Source organism: Onychostoma macrolepis, chromosome 05 (genome assembly GCF_012432095.1).
Source record: "Onychostoma macrolepis isolate SWU-2019 chromosome 05, ASM1243209v1, whole genome shotgun sequence".
Taxonomy (NCBI): Eukaryota; Metazoa; Chordata; class Actinopteri; order Cypriniformes; family Cyprinidae; genus Onychostoma; species Onychostoma macrolepis.
This window is the reverse complement of record NC_081159.1, coordinates 30825675-30841673: the sequence shown is the minus strand read 5'-3', so window position 1 is coordinate 30841673 and position 15999 is coordinate 30825675. Positions and strand designations below refer to the sequence as shown.

At 44.5% G+C, this 15999-nt stretch overlaps 1 protein-coding gene across 5 annotated transcripts in view; it reads left to right on the top strand.

Annotated features, from left to right (window-relative positions):
• Positions 1-15999, top strand: part of LOC131540594 (serine/threonine-protein kinase PAK 3-like) — a 411671-nt gene that overhangs the window by 355321 nt on the left and 40351 nt on the right. The gene's annotated exons all lie outside the window — the stretch shown is intronic.

The window sequence follows — 15999 nt, the reverse complement described above, 5'->3', positions numbered from 1 at the left end:
ACATAGCGACACATAGGAAACGGTGCAGTGCACCTTCCAGTATATTGTCATTAAAAAGACAAGATGCTCAAATGTGTGTGATGCACGAGAACCAATGAGGTCTATTCTAGCACCTCACACACATGTTTGAGCTTCCGTGTTTAAAGTATTTGATTCGCACTTTAGTAACGAATCACTAAAATTCCTATGGGCTGCATTTTTGGACTTGACTAATCTTCATGCTTTCTAACCTTATCCAGGCTGTCGCCAAGGGTGGGGAATTGATAATATGATTGCCTGCTTATATTATCAGGACAGATCTTATTATTGAGAGTGAAAAATGACAATTTTACTGATCCTACCAATAATACTACTGCAAATTCAGCATTGTTTAGCTCAAAGGACAACTAATCTCTACAACAATTATTTAATAGGAAGCCAATAACACATTATATTTTAACAGAAAATTCATATTCAACGCATTAATGCATACAGTAGTACACAAAATGCTTAAGTTTATAAATAACTACTAAATCATCACCAAAACCTTGAATTTCTCAGAATACTTCCACTATTTTAATGGTGAGTAGGCTAGTGTGCTAATATGCTTTATATTACATATTTTTATTGCTACACTCTAAAAAATGCTGGGTTATTTTTTTAACGAAAATTTAGGTTCACCTACGGTTGGGTCATTTTATTAGGTTGTTTTCAAATAACTTTACCCATGTGCTGGGTAGTTTTTCTGCACTCTAAAAAAAAAATGCAGGGTGTTTTTTTTTTTTTTTACCCAAATGCTGGGTTCAGCTTGTTGGTTCATTTTATTGTGTTATTTATTTTATTTTATTTTTTTACCCAGGTGCTGGGTAGTTTTTCTGTAACTAAGCTGCTGGGTAATTTATAATGCTGGGTTATTTTCTCTACCCAACCACTGGGTTGAGCCTGTCTCCGATGAAACAACCCAGCTGCTGAGTTACAGTCAGAGTGTGGGCTTTTTGAGTCCTCTACAGGAGAGAGCAGTTCACAGAGCTGCAGATTTGGTGCACTTCTTCAGCGAAATAAAGGTTTGTATACATTTTATAATGTCCGTCATCTGCATCAGCAGTGGTCATTTCGCATGATGGAAATGCCTTTTCCCATTTATTTATTCCTTCCCTTTCTAGCTTGTACTTATTTAAACAATGCCCGATATTTGGTATTTACACTTCCTGTGTCTGTTTGCCTCTTTAAGAAGAATCGCTTTATGTACCCCCCAATTGTAAGTGCCTTTGGAAAAAAGTGTCTGCAAAATGACTAAATGTAAATGCATAACATAAGCTGATTTTATTCGTAATAAAACTGAATTTAATTTAATTTAATGTTAAAATATTTTCTCTAATCTCAGTAATGTTTGTTTATGGGCAGGTTATGGAATCAGTCAGTCACGGCATCTTTCAGCTACATGTTTGGTGCTACGTGTTCATGCTCCTGCTCCTGTCTGTCCTGTGTTTCTTTTTGGTTGGATTATTCTCATAAAAGACTTTTGTTGGAGTTTATCTCACATTTCCTCGTTCCTCGTTCCTCGTTCCATGTTGTAGCAGCCATCATGACAGTTGCCTCTATTAATTCTGTGTGTGATTTTTAGTTTCCAGCCCATTTTAAGTCCGCAATGTAATAATTTTTAAACAATAGTTTACTTAAATATAAACAACCCAGCATGTTGGGTAAAAAAAAATTTAACCAACCAGCTGGGTCAAAATAACCCAGCATGTGTTCTGTCCAATATTTACCCAGTGCTGGGTTGCCAAATTACCCAAGTTGGGTTGTTTTTAACCCAGCATTTTTAGAGTGTATGTGGTATGGATTGTTTTTCATTATTATTGTGTTGATGGTGAATTGAAAAGTTTTAATTGCAACTAATGTGTAGACTCATGTTGGATGCGTTTGCTTTTCGAATTCATGATCTTGGTGTCAGGTTTTAACAAGAAAAGATAGGCTAATTATCTCTTGCAATTACATCTTTACCCCAGAGAGAGTAAAGGTGACTGTGTCAAAAATTTGATTGATGAGAGTCATAAAAATTCCACCCCCACACCCCTCCCTCCCCAACCATAACTGGACACCTGTCATGTCCACGCCCCACCCGTCTAACTGGCCATCTGTTTATCCACCCCAGCGATTGAAAGGACTGTTTGAGTAACGTTCTGTCACATTTACTGTCACATTGAGTTTTCACCGCTTACATGTACCCAACTACTCGAAACCTGTAACCCTATCGTAATGTATTTAAAACACATTTAAACTTCATGCGCAACACTTTTGTAATTAACTAAAAACTAATATTTGAGGTGAACAAACAACGAAGGATCGTTGCATGAAACTGCGACCACAAACATCTTTAACTTAAATGAGCAAAAGACAATAATCACCAATACGCGTTCACGCAGTTCACTTTATTTAAATGTTTCACTGATATAAAATGACCCCTGAGTTGCTAGAAAAGAGATGTATACTGGCATCACTGCGAGATGACTTAAGAATCTGATGAATTGTTTCGCAGAAAAGAATCAGACTTTGCATCAGTAACACAGATCGCAAAAAAGGGGGGTTGTAACATCACAACACGGAAGGAGCATATACTTCACAAAAAAAGTGTGGAAATGTGTGTCTAGTTATATAGGGTATCTGAGCGTGCGTATAATCAGAAGTCCGACGATTTAGAGCACTGCCGTGTATGAGTATTTTGCAATATGCATCCCCGGTGGCCATGTTTGAAGTCTGAGGTGTCTGCTGGGTATTGTAGTTCATTGAAACTGAAAGTCTACAGCATTTGAATGAGGTATTAGTTACACGTGTTCAATTTAACATCTTTGTAAAAACAAAAAGTCAAGTCATCTTTATTTATATAGCGCTTTTAACAATACAAATTGTGTCAAAGCGCTTAACAGTATCAAATTGGAGGATAGAGTGTCAGTAATGTATAATAACACTCAATTTTCTAAATTTTCATTTCATTATTGAATTCAGAGATGTCATAGTCTAGCTCAGTTTAGTTTAAATAGTATCTGTGCAACCAAATCAACGATAATCGCTAGAAATTAAGTGTCCCCAACTGAGCAAGCCAGAGGTGACAGCGGCAAGGAACGTCTCGGTTATGTATGTAACCCTCGTTCCCTGAAGGAGGGAATGGAGACGTAACGTCAGTGTGACTGACTAATGGGATCTCGCCCGAGAGCCCAATCACCTTCGAGTGTTAACAAAACAAGCCAATGACAGTTGGCGTGCGTGTTTCGCCACGCGCACCCCCGCCCCGCAGTGTGGGTATAAAAGGAGAGCGCGTGCAAACGCACATCAGTTTTTCGCTTCGGAGCCGAGACTGTGTGCCCCGGCTGTACAGCGGTGGTACAGCAACTGTGGCGACGGGATGTTACGTCTCTGTTCCCTCCTTCAGGGAACGAGGGTTACATACATAATCGAGACGTTCCCTATCAGTCAGTCACGTTCGACGTAACGTCAGTGTGACTGACTAATGGGATCCCTTGGAAAACGCCACTATTGCTGACCTCTTCCAGTGCCCTGGGTTCGCCAAGGGGAACTGAACTGAGAAGCAGTAAAAGCGCACGTATCCGGTCCGTAGAGGGGAATGGCGCAGCAAGTGTGATCGACACCGAGCAGGTCCTGTGTTACTGGTCACCTGAGGTGAGTACACGGGAGGACACGGGCTCTACACAGAGATTATAGAATCTCGCAAACGTGTTAGGTGTCGCCCAGCCGGCAGCTCTACAGATGTCTGCTATCGAGGTGCCCGCGCCAATGCCCAGGAAGAAGCAACACCTCTCGTAGAATGTGCTCTTACTCCGAAGGGGCACGGCAAGCGTCGGGCCTGGTAAGCTAAGATTATAGCCTCCACTATCCAGTGGGCGAGTCTTTGTTTGGAGACAGCCTTTCCCTTCTGCTGTCCTCCGAAGCAGACAAAGAGCTGGTCTGAGGTCCTGAAGCTCTGCGTGCGGTCCACGTAAATGCGCAAGGTGCGGACAGGACAGAGCAGAGCAGAGCAATGGCCGGGTCTGCCTCCTCCCAGGGCAGCGCTTGCAAGTTCACCACCTGATCCCTAAAGGGCGTGGTAGGAACTTTGGGCACATATCCAGGCCGGGGTCTCAGGACGACGTGAGAGTTACCCGGCCCGAATTCTAGGCACGAATCGTAGACCGAAAATGCCTGCAGGTTCCCTACCCTCTTGACCGAGGCCAATGCTGTGAGGAGCACTGTCTTCAATGACAGAAACTTAAGCTCTACTGACTGCAGAGGCTCGAAGGGCTCCTCCTTCAAGGCCGTCAGGACCGAGGGGAGATCCCAAGAGGGTACCAGATGAGGGCGCGGAGGATTTAACCTCCTCGCCCCTCTGAGGAACCTGATGACCAAGTCGTGCTTCCCGACAGACTTACCGTCTACTGCATCGTGATGTGCGGCAATATCGGCAACATACACTTTGAGGATGGAGGGAGACAGCCTTCGCTCCAACCCATCTTGCAGGAAGGATAGCACGACCCTGATCGGGCATCTCCGGGGGTCTTCTCGGCAGGAAGAGCACCAATCGACGAACAGGTTCCACTTCAGCCTGTAAGCGTGTCTTGTAGACGGGCTCTAGCTGAAGTGATGGTGTTTACTACCGCTGGAGGTAGCCCACCTAGAACCTCCGCGTCCCGTCCAGGGACCACATGTGGAGATTCCACAAGTCTGGACGCGGGTGCCAGAGGGTGCCCCCTCTCTGAGAAAGGAGATCCCAAGCCAAGGAGGGGCTGTCGCGAGGAGCATCAGTTCGGGGAACCAAGTCCGTTTGGGCCAGTAAGGCGCCACCAAGAGGACCTGCTCCTCATCCTCCCTGACCTTGCACACTGTTTGTGCGAGAAGGCTCACTGGGGGAAACGCATATTTGCGTAGGCCCCGAGGTCAGCTGTATGCCAGCGCGTCCGTGCCGAGGTCGCAGTGTTGTCTGTACGGACTAGTACATGCTTGTCATGTAGCAGAGATTTGAAGCGGCGCAGAGCAAGCCATACTGCTAGCAACTCGAGGCAGTTGATATGCCACTGCAGTCGGGGCCCTGTCCAGAGCCCCGCAGCTGCGTGCCCGTGGCACATGGCACCCCAGCCCATGGCAGAGGCATCTGTTGATACAACAACATGCCTGGACACTTGCACTAGGGGCACTCCTGCCCGAAGAAAGGCAAGGTCCGACCACGGGCTGAAGGTCTGACTGCAGGACGGGGTGACAGAGACCCGGTACGTGCCGCATCGCCTTGCCCATCTCGGGACCCGGTCGTGAAGCCAATGCTGAAGCGGTCTCATATGAAGCAACCCGAGCGGCGTGACAGCGGCTGCGGATGCCATATGCCCCAGGAGCCTCTGTTTCAGTGGAACCGCCCTCTTGCGCTGGAAAGACTCCAGGCAATTCAGCATCGACTGAGCACGCTCTACTAGAGACGTGCTGTAAGGTTGACCGAGTCCAACTCCATGCCGAGAAAAGAGATCCACTGCACAGGGGAGAGTTTGCTCTTTTCCCAGTTGACCCGAAGCCCCAACCGGCTGAGGTGACTGAGCACCTTGTCCCTGTGTTCGCACAACAGCGCTTGAGACTGGGCCAGTATGAGCCAGTCGTCGAGGTAGTTGAGAACGCGAATGCCTGCTTCCCTTAATGGAACAAGGGCTGCCTCCACGACCTTGGTAAAGACACGAGGCGACAGGGATAGCCCGAAGGGGAGGACCTTCTACTGATATGCTCGCCCTTCGAACACAAAACGGAGAAATGGTCTGTGTCGAGGGAGGATCGAGACATGAAAGTACGCGTCCTTCAGGTCGATCTCTGCGAATCAATCTAGCGGACGGATGCACTGAAAAATGCGTTTCTGCGTCAACATCCTGAACGGGAGCTTGTGAAGGGCCCAGTTCAGAACACGCAGGTTCAAGATTGGTCGTAACCCACCGCCTTTCTTGGGTACAATGAAGTAGGGGGTGTAGAACCCTGACTTCATCTCGGCTGGAGGGATCGGCTCTATCGCGTCCTTCGCCAGCAGGACCGCGACTTCTGCACGCAAGACAGGAGCATCTTTGTTCAACACAGAGGTGAACCGAACGCCTCTGAACTTTGGAGGACGCCGGGGTGAACTGAATCGCGTAGCCGAGTCTGATGGTTCTCACGAGCCTGCGAGACGGCCTGGGGAGCGCTAACCAGGCCCCCAGAGACCGTACAAGCAGGACCAGGGGAGCCACCGACGTACCCGCGGTGGGGCAGCGAAGTGGAACACAGGGACCCGACTCGGAAGGCAGTGCGTCCCAGAGTGGGGTCTGAGTGCGCGGTGCAACATTTACCTGGCTCCACGGTTGGGCAGGGGGCGCAGGAGAAGGCATCGCGTCCTCGGACCGGACCCTGCTGCCCACTGGCGAAAGGAGAGGGGGACGGGGGTGTAGAGACTGTGTCTCGTGCACCGCCATCCTGGCTCTCTTGGGACCCAGAGAAAAAAGAAACTGCTCTTTTTTTGAGGTTTTGGGTACCACTGGCTGGGGAGCCAGTGGCGGAACAAAATAAAAAGGGAACAAAAGATTCTCCTCCCGGCCCTCCTCCGGGGGAAGGAGTGGTGCGGTCACCATCTCCTGAAGAGCAGGATCCAGAGACTCCGGGTCGCCCGTCTCAGGGACGCCGCTATCCCTCCACGCTACGGCCGTTGTGAAGGCGGCTGCTGGGGCCGAGCTGGAGCGGAGGTGGAGGGCGCCCTTGGCGACGAGCAGACCGCCGGGGCAGGATATGACGAAACGCCTCCGTCTGCTTCTGCGCGGCAGAGGAGGGGCCAGGTCTGTTTCGGGCAGAAAAAGGTGCCCTCCAAGACCTAGTCACCTCCTGATGCACCTCCGGGAAGAATGGAACTGGAGGCGGCTGCCGGCGACCGGCCTGCGCCCCCAGGAACCAATCGTCCAGCCTCGAGCGTTCGGGAGAAGGAGGCGACCTCCAGTGCAGCCCGACGCTCTCAGCGGCCCGGGAAAGCATAGCAGTCAGCTCTGGATATGACTCGGACAACACCACTCTTCCTGACGGAGGCACCGCAGCCGAATCATCATCTTCAGAGCCTAGCTCGCCCTCCGATGCAGCGATCGACATCCTGTCATCCGCTGGTGCTCCGAACGAGATGCTGGGCCCCGCCCTGACCGGGGATTCCAAGGGCTCCTCCGGGAACACCAGATGGTGCGATGCGCTGGAGGAGTGAGAGGCCTGCGGAGATGCACTCGACGGGGAAGCTCTCACTGTAATCCTCAGGTCACCCTGACCATGAGCCGAAGTAGCCCTCCGAGAACCGGAGGAGCTAGAACGGGGCATGGCAAGGGGGATACCCCCCCGTTTGACGAGGAGGTATCTGGAGCGCAGCATCGCGATGGTCATGTTCCCACAATGAGAACATGACGAGCGCTGCTTCAGCGTGCTGAAAGCCCAAGCACGAGACACAGCGATCGTGACCGTCAGATGAAGCCAGGAAACGACCACATCCAGAAACACACGAGCGGGAAGCCATCTTTAAAAAGACAACCGTCGCTCGTGGAGCTCTTTTAGATATTTTGCTCTTTTAGAAAGGAAACACTCTTTTAGAGAAGCACTGAAGCGCCCAGGGGAGGTCGCGGCGCGACTGCAGAATGACGAGCTGCAACACGCCGTCAGAAGCAGCAGCACTGGACAGCAACCTCCGCTGACGCGCCGTAACACCAACTGCTTCGTAGCTGTCTTGCAGACACTCTCGGAGATTCGCGCAGAATGGCTCGGCTCCGAAGCGAAAAGCTGATGTGCGTTTGCACGCGCTCTCCTTTATACCCGCACCGCGGGCGGGTGCGCATGGCAAAACACGACGCCAACTGTCATTGGCTTGTTTTGTTAACACTCGAAGGTGATTGGGCTCTCGGGCGAGATCCCATTAGTCAGTCACACTGACGTTACGTTGAACGTGACTGACTGATAGGGAACCAAAACTCCCTCTGTGACAGAATGGAGAAAAAAAAACCTTGGGAGAAACCAGGCTCAGTCGGGGGGCCAGATTGTGTAAAGGGCTTATCTGATTCCCGTGGTCTTGTCCCGATGGAGCATTTTAATTTATAATTTAATGTATTTGTTATATTTGTATTTTATTCATTATTTGAAGTTTTTAATTAATATGATTTATTCATTTTCTACAATTGTAATGTATAGTTTAATGCATTTATTGTTTCTCTGTGTATTTTTATAATATATATTTGTTTGTTTATTATCATTTAAATTTATGTCTCAGGGGCTCTCCGCTGACGATCAGGGCTGCAGACATCATCTCTTGGTGCTGATCCACCATCTGATCGGATACGGACTGAGAAACAGAATAAGAAAGAAACAGACAAATATTAGCGTAGATGCCATTCTTCTTACAATGTAACGAGTACATCGTGTGTTATGGGGAATGTTCCCGGTTCCGGTTGATCTAATTAATGCAGCCGAACAATCCTTTAACGGATTTGAATAATATAAGCATATTAGTGTGTTATGTATACGCCAGGATAAAGAGATGTGTCTTTAATCTAGATTTAAACTGACAGAGTGTGTCTGCCTCCCGAACAGTGTTAGGTAGATTGTTCCAGAGTTTGGACGCTAAATAGGAAAAGGATCTGCCGCCCGCAGTCGATTTTGATATTCTAGATAGTATCAAACGGCCAGAATTTTGAGAACGCAGCGGACGTGGAGAACTATAATGTAATAAGAGCTCGCTCAAGTACTGAGGAGCTAAGCCATTCAGGGCTTTATACAGTGGGGCAAAAAAGTATTTAGTCAGCCACCAATTGTGCAAGTTCTCCCACTTAAAAAGATGAGAGAGGCCTGTAATTTTCATCATAGGTATACCTCAACTATGAGAGACAAAATGAGAAAAAAAAATCCAGAAAGTCACATTGTAGGATTTTTAAAGAATTTATTTGCAAATTATGGTGGAAAATAAGTATTTGGTCAATAACAATATTTCATCTCAATACTTTGTTATTTACCCTTTGTTGGCAATGACAGAGGTCAAACGTTTTCTGCAAGTCTTCACAAGGTTTTCACACACTGTTGCTGGTATTTTGCCCCATTCCTCCATGCAGATCTCCTCTAGAGCAGTAATGTTTTGGGGCTGTCGCTGGGCAACACGGACTTTCAACTCCCTCCAAAGATGTTCGATGGGGTTGAGATCTGGAGACTGGCTAGGCCACTCCAGGACCTTGAAATGCTTCTTACGAAGCCAGTCCTTCGTTGCCCGGGCGGTGTGTTTGGGATCATTGTCATGCTGAAAGACCCAGCCACATTTCATCTTCAATGCCCTTGCTGATGGAAGGAGGTTTTCACTCAAAATCTCACGATACATGGCCCCATTCATTCTTTCGTTTACACGGATCAGTCGTCCTGGTCCCTTTGCAGAAAAACAGCCCCAAAGCATGATGTTTCCACCCCTATGCTTCACAGTAGGTATGGTGTTCTTTGGATGCAACTCAGCATTCTTTCTCCTCCAAACACGACAAGTTGAGTTTTTACCAAAAAGTTATATTTTGGTTTCATCTGACCATATGACATTCTCCCAATCCTCTTCTAGATCATCCAAATGCTCTCTAGCAAACTTCAGACATTTACTGGCTTAAGCAGGGGGACACGTCTGGCACTGCAGGATTTGAGTCCCTGGCGGCGCAGTGTGTTACTGATGGTAGCCTTTGTTACTTTGGTCCCAGCTCTCTGCAGGTCATTCACTAGGTCCCCCCGTGTGGTTCTGGGATTTTTGCTCACAGTTCTTGTGATCATTTTGACCCCACGGGTTGAGATCTTGCGTGGAGCCCCAGATAGAGGGAGATTATGAGTGGTCTTGTATGTCTTCCATTTTCTAATAATTGCTCCCACAGTTGATTTCTTCACACCAAGCTGCTTACCTATTGCAGATTCAGTCTTCCCAGCCTGGTGCAGGTCTACAATTTTGTTTCTGGTGTCATTTGACAGCTCTTTGGTCTTGGCCATGGTGGAGTTTGGAGTTGGACTGTTTGAGGTTGTGGACAGGTGTCTTTTATACTGATAACGAATTCAAACAGATGCCATTAATACAGGTAACGAGTGGAGGACAGAGGAGCCTCTTAAAGAAGAAGTTACAGGTCTGTGAGAGCCAGACATCTTGCTTGTTTGTAGGTGACCAAATACTAATTTTACCGAGGAATTTACCAATTAATTCTTTAAAAATCCTACAATGTGATTTTCTGGATTTTTTTTTTTTTCCTCATTTTGTCTCTCATAGTTGAGGTATACCTATGATGAAAATTACAGGCCTCTCTCATCTTTTTAAGTGGGAGAACTTGCACAACTGGTGGCTGACTAAATACTGTTTTGCCCCACTGTAAGTAATTAACAAGATTTTAAAATCTATCTGATGTTTGATAGGGAGCCAGTGCGGTGTTGATATGGTCTAATATGGGCTAATATGGTCATACTTCCTGGTTCTAGTAAGGACTCTAGCTGCTGCATTTTGGACCAACTGTAGTTTGTTGACCAAGCGTGCAGAACAACCACCCAATAAAGTGTTACAATAGTCTAACCTTGAGGTTATAAACGCATTAATTAGTATTTCTGTATTTGACGTTGAGAGCATAGCTCGCAATTTAGATATGTGTTAGGAGTTGGGACTTTCATCTATCTGTTCTTGTTTTTAGGGCCCGAGCACAGAGGTGCGAGGACCCTCTTGGAATTGCTCCGTTTATCTTTAATTTGGTTTTGTTCCCCGTTTTCCTCATTAGCTCTTTATTAGTTAATTAAGGTTAAGTCTGTTCACCTGGGTTTTTGTCATTATCTTGTTTCCTAACTAGTTTTAGTTGGCTTTATAAGCATTCAGTTTGAGTTCCACCCTTGTCGAGTCTTAAAGTTATTTTGGTGTTGTTTCTCGTGTTCCTGAACTTATTTGTATGATTAAAGATTTGAATTCATCATTCCTGCATCTCCTCGTACTCCCTGAGGGTTCAACACGTAACAATATGTTTTTGAGATGGAAAAATACAGTTTTACAGATGCTAGAAACATGGCTTTCAAATGAAAGATTGCTATCAAACAGCACAACTAGGTTCCTAACTTGTGAAAAAGAATTGACAGAGCAGCCGTCAAGTGTTAGATAGTGTTCTAGGTTATTAAATGGGGGGTTTTTAGGTCCAATAATTAACACCTGTTTTTTCAGAATTTAGCAGTAAGAAATGACTCGTCATCCAGTTTTTTATATCGACTATGCAATCTATTAGTTTCTCAATTTGGTGTGTTTCACCAGGCTGCGAAGAAATATAGAGCTGAGTATCATCAGCATAACAGTGAAAGCTAACACCATGTCTCCTGATAATATGTGTGTGTGTGTGTGTGTGTGAGCCTGATGAAGACCTGAGGGTCAAAACGTTGCTATTAATAAATTCATTTTGAGCAGCTATTTTCAGTGTGCGGATTTCAATCCTTTTGTTTTCGTTTAAATTACTTAGTTGTTCTGCACCTGAGCCCGATCTGGGTGTTTGGGATGTGCACACCTGTTTGGTAATTTTGATTCTTTCCTGATAATATCTCCCAAGGGTAACCTGTAAAGCGTGAAAAGTAACGGCCCTAGTACTGAGCCTTGAGGTACTCCATACTGCACTTGTGATTGATATGATACCTCTTCATTCACTGCTACGAACTGATGGCGGTCAGATAAGTACGATTTGAACCATGCTAAGGCACTTCCACTAATGCCAACAAAGTTTTCTAGTCTATTCAAAAGAATGTTGTGGTCGATTGTGTTGAACGCAGCGCTAAGATCCAGTAGAACTAATAAAGAGATACAACCATGATCAGATGATAGAAGCAGGTAATTTGTAACTCTAATGAGAGCAGTCTCAGTACTATGATACGGTCTAAATCCTGACTGGAATTCCTCACAGATACCATTTTTCTCTAAGAAGGAATATAATTGTGAGGATACTACCTTTTCTAGTATCTTTTACAGAAAAGGGAGATTTGAGATCGGTCTGTAATTAACTAGATCTTTGGGGTCAAGTTGTGGTTTTTTAATGAGAGGCTTAATAACAGCCAATTTGAAGGTTTTGGGGACATATCCTAATGACAATGATGAACTAATAATAGCCAAAAGAGGATCTATGACTTCTGGAAGCAGCTCTTTTAGTAGTTTAGATGGAATAGGGTCTAACATACATGTTGTTGGTTTAGATGATTTAACAAGTTTATACAATTCTTCCTCTCCTACAGTAGAGAATGAGTGGAATTGTTCTTCAGGGGATCTATAGTGCACTATCTGATGCGATACTATAGCTGACGGCTGCATGGTTACAATTTTATCTCTGATAGTATCGATCTTGGAAGTAAAGTAGTTCATAAAGTCATTACTGCTGTGCTGTTGGGAAATGCCAACACCTGTTGATGCTTTATTTTTCGTTAATTTAGTCACTGTATTGAATAAAAACCGGTGGTTATGTTTGTTTTCTTCTAGAAGAGAGGAAAAGTAATCAGATCTAGCAGTTTTTAATGCTTTTCTGTAGGATAGGGTACTTTCCCGCCAAGCTATACGAAATACCTCTAATTTTGTTTTCCTCCAGCTGCGCTCCATTTTCCAAAAGAAAGAAAGAATTGTTAAAGGGGTCATATAATGCTATATCCACTTTTACAAGTTGATTGTACTGAAATGTGTGTTGGCAGTGCCTGTACACAACCATCCTATAAATGATAAAAATCCATCTAGTGTTTTTTTTAAAATCTCCTAATATGTTTTCCCCTGTCTCAAATCGAGCTGTTTGTCTTGTGACGTCACAAGATCGGAGGCCCCTCCCACGATTGTTGATTGACAGGAGCGTTTCAACACAGACCCGCCCTGAGCGAGCTGTCATCATAGTCCGCCATTGTTGATACGCTGGAGCAGAATGGTGTCTAAGCGATCATGGTGGAATTGGGTGTAATAATGAACACAGCAGTCGTTTTGATGTTCCTAAATCAGAACCACTGAAGGCGCAGTGGCTGAGTTTTGTTTTCGAAGGGAATAGTCCCCTAGATCAACCTCAATTATTTCATGTTTGCGCAAATCATTTCTCACCAGACTGCTTTATAAACGAGGGTCAGTTTAAAGCTGGTTTTGCCAAGAAGCTGCTCCTGAAAAAAGGATCGGTACCAACTATTTGTGTTCCTGCTGCACCTCCAGAAGAAGTGAGTGTAACATTTTATTAAGCTTTATATTAATCTTTGCTAATCGCTTGCATGTTTCACCATGAATGTGGCTAAAGTTTACACTAACGTTCATTACGTGAAATCAAGTGTACAATACGGCATGTTTTCTATGTACGATGTTCTCAATATAATTCATAATCCCACGTTTGTAATGAACAATGTGTTATGGTTATTGTGTTATTATAAACTGTGCACGCTGTGGTAAATTTAACGTGGTAACAGTACATTAAAATGAATGAAAGTGTCCTCAGAAACGCCGCTGCCATTCTTCCGCCAAAAGATATCCTCAACTGTTGTCAAGGCAACACTCCACGTGTGTTGTGTCACACCCCACAGAGCAGAGGGGCGGGGTGAGCAGAGCTCATGATCATTTAAAGGTACATGCACTGAAATGGCGTGCTGAACAGAGAGCTGTTTTTGACCAGGTAAAATTCTTACAATACTAACGATAATTTTTAATTAAAGTATATTACAAACTTTTCATTTAGACCCTAAAGAATCATATTAACTTGTACAAAAATTGCATTATATGACCCCTTTAAAACATATTTAGATTAAACAATTATATTCAAGAATAATACGATATGCGTATTGTAATACTTTATCCTTTATTTATAAATTTTAGCTTTAGGGAATCAAATCCTAGAAATCCGATTTTGATCGGATTAATTGATATTAATCCAAAATGTATAGATTAATTGATATTAATCAAAATGTATAATTTATACCTTGTTAACGACTCGACCAGCGAGTATTAATACAGTATATTTTAGCAATTCTATTTGTCTCGTGGATACGATAATAAGAATTGTTGGGAAATTTATGAGCAACAGGTAACACGATCTTTGGCAAATAATTTAAGACTTGAAAATCACGGCACCAGACTATTCATTAAAAATGAATCGAGAGTTTACTTACTATTCTAGGATACAATACAAAACAAAACACATACACACACATACACACGTTATGGCAAGATAAAAGCAGTTTGAAGAAAGTTAAGCTATCTTTTCTGAGAATAAAGACGACCTTGAGACGTCACAAATAGAAGACTCGACTATCGTTATCTTTTAAAGATTCATTCAATTCAACTCAGCGAATTAGAGATTTGTTTGTTACTTGCTTTGAGTTGAGTTGAAGGCTGTTCTTCTCTCTGGATGGTTGCTGGAGGGACATCCCGGACTTTCGCACTGATGTGTCGTTGTTGCGTGACGTCACTCGGGGAATCCTCTCTACAATTGGATGGCTTCCTGGCAGCGCGCGAATGGCAAGGCTTTGAAGTTTCTTATGCGGCAGGCTTTGCAAGTTTCTTTGGTCAGACGTGGACAGGGTGTTGAAGTCCTTTGAGATGATCAGCAAGATGTTAAGTCTGTAAATGCTTCGCAGCGCGATCAGGGGGCAACGCCCAAGCTTTCAGCCAAGTTTCCTTGCAGTTTTCCACCAGTTGTTTTCACCGCTTTGCAAAGTTGGGTGTCTGTTTTTATCGGACAGATGTGAGTCCATCCTATTCACTGTCTGATCCAATCACATTGTCTCTATAGGGCGGAGCCCCGCCCAGCACGGCTTCTTTTCGTGCATACCTTATCTGCTAATAAATATGCCACATGGAGGAAATATCCTAGCAGATTTCTATAAAGTGTTATAATCATACCTTATGATGCTAAAAGTCAACATTCATCCTTATCACCTTATTGCAATCAAAATAATGTTTAATTCAATATCAAACATGAGGTATTTGTCATATCGAATACCTATAATTTTACCTACTAAACGGGTTAAGTCATAGATTAAAATATCCTAAGTTCTAATAACCACAGCAAGATAAACAAAACATAAAATATCACATTCATATATATATATATATATTGTCTCTTGAGTATATTGCTTTAATAGCAGCAGTCTTTTCTTGATTGTCCTTTTAAAGATCCTCTGTGTGACTAGAGTTTCTTTGTTGTACGAGCAAAAGAGGCGCGCATCCTCTTGGAATGCAGTGAAGAAATGGAGTCATTATGAGGTCACCAGGATGACCGTGGTATAGGTTTGTTGAGGTCTGGTCGACGTATATCTGTCTTTCCTTGTTGATACCATCATTGAATTATGGTCAAAAGCAGCCAGGGGATTCAGGGAGGGTCTGTGCTGGAGCATGTCCAGATCCCACGTGCTTTGTACTGTCTGTTTATTCGACTTTATTTATGGTAAACTGGTCAGGAACAACATTGAAGATTCTGTTCTTCAAAGGATGGCCAGATGTTCTTCTCCCAGCTTCGTGGGTCTCATGAGATGATAAGGAGAACAGACAGGAAGCTAGTCAGATACTTTGGGCGTTGTGTTGGTCATTTGTAAAATTTTATGACACAGCGTGGAGGGAGGACTCAGGAATGTTCTTGAGTTAAGATTATGCGTGTGCGTTCTTTTCGACCAGGTTCTACAGTAAGCTAAAACAAACTTGACGTGTATGTTGTAATGAAGCGTTAGGCGTCAGCATTGAAACCAAATATTTGTCTTTATCTTAAGGAAAAAGTCAATCAGGTCCTGCTGCTGGTGTCTGAATATCCAGTCGGTCTTCATCATGAAATTATGAACCCGTCATCACCGCATTCTGAAGAACGTGAGTTGTGTTAGACAGGGTGCTTCCTTATGTTTATTGAGTTATCTGCCTCTGCATGTTGAGCGTGAGCAGTATTTTAACAGACTGTTACCTCGCGCTTATATTTCATCATGAACTTTGTAAGCGGGAGGGCCTTGTAATAATACATTAAACATTTGATGAGTCAGTCAATTGCGCATCCA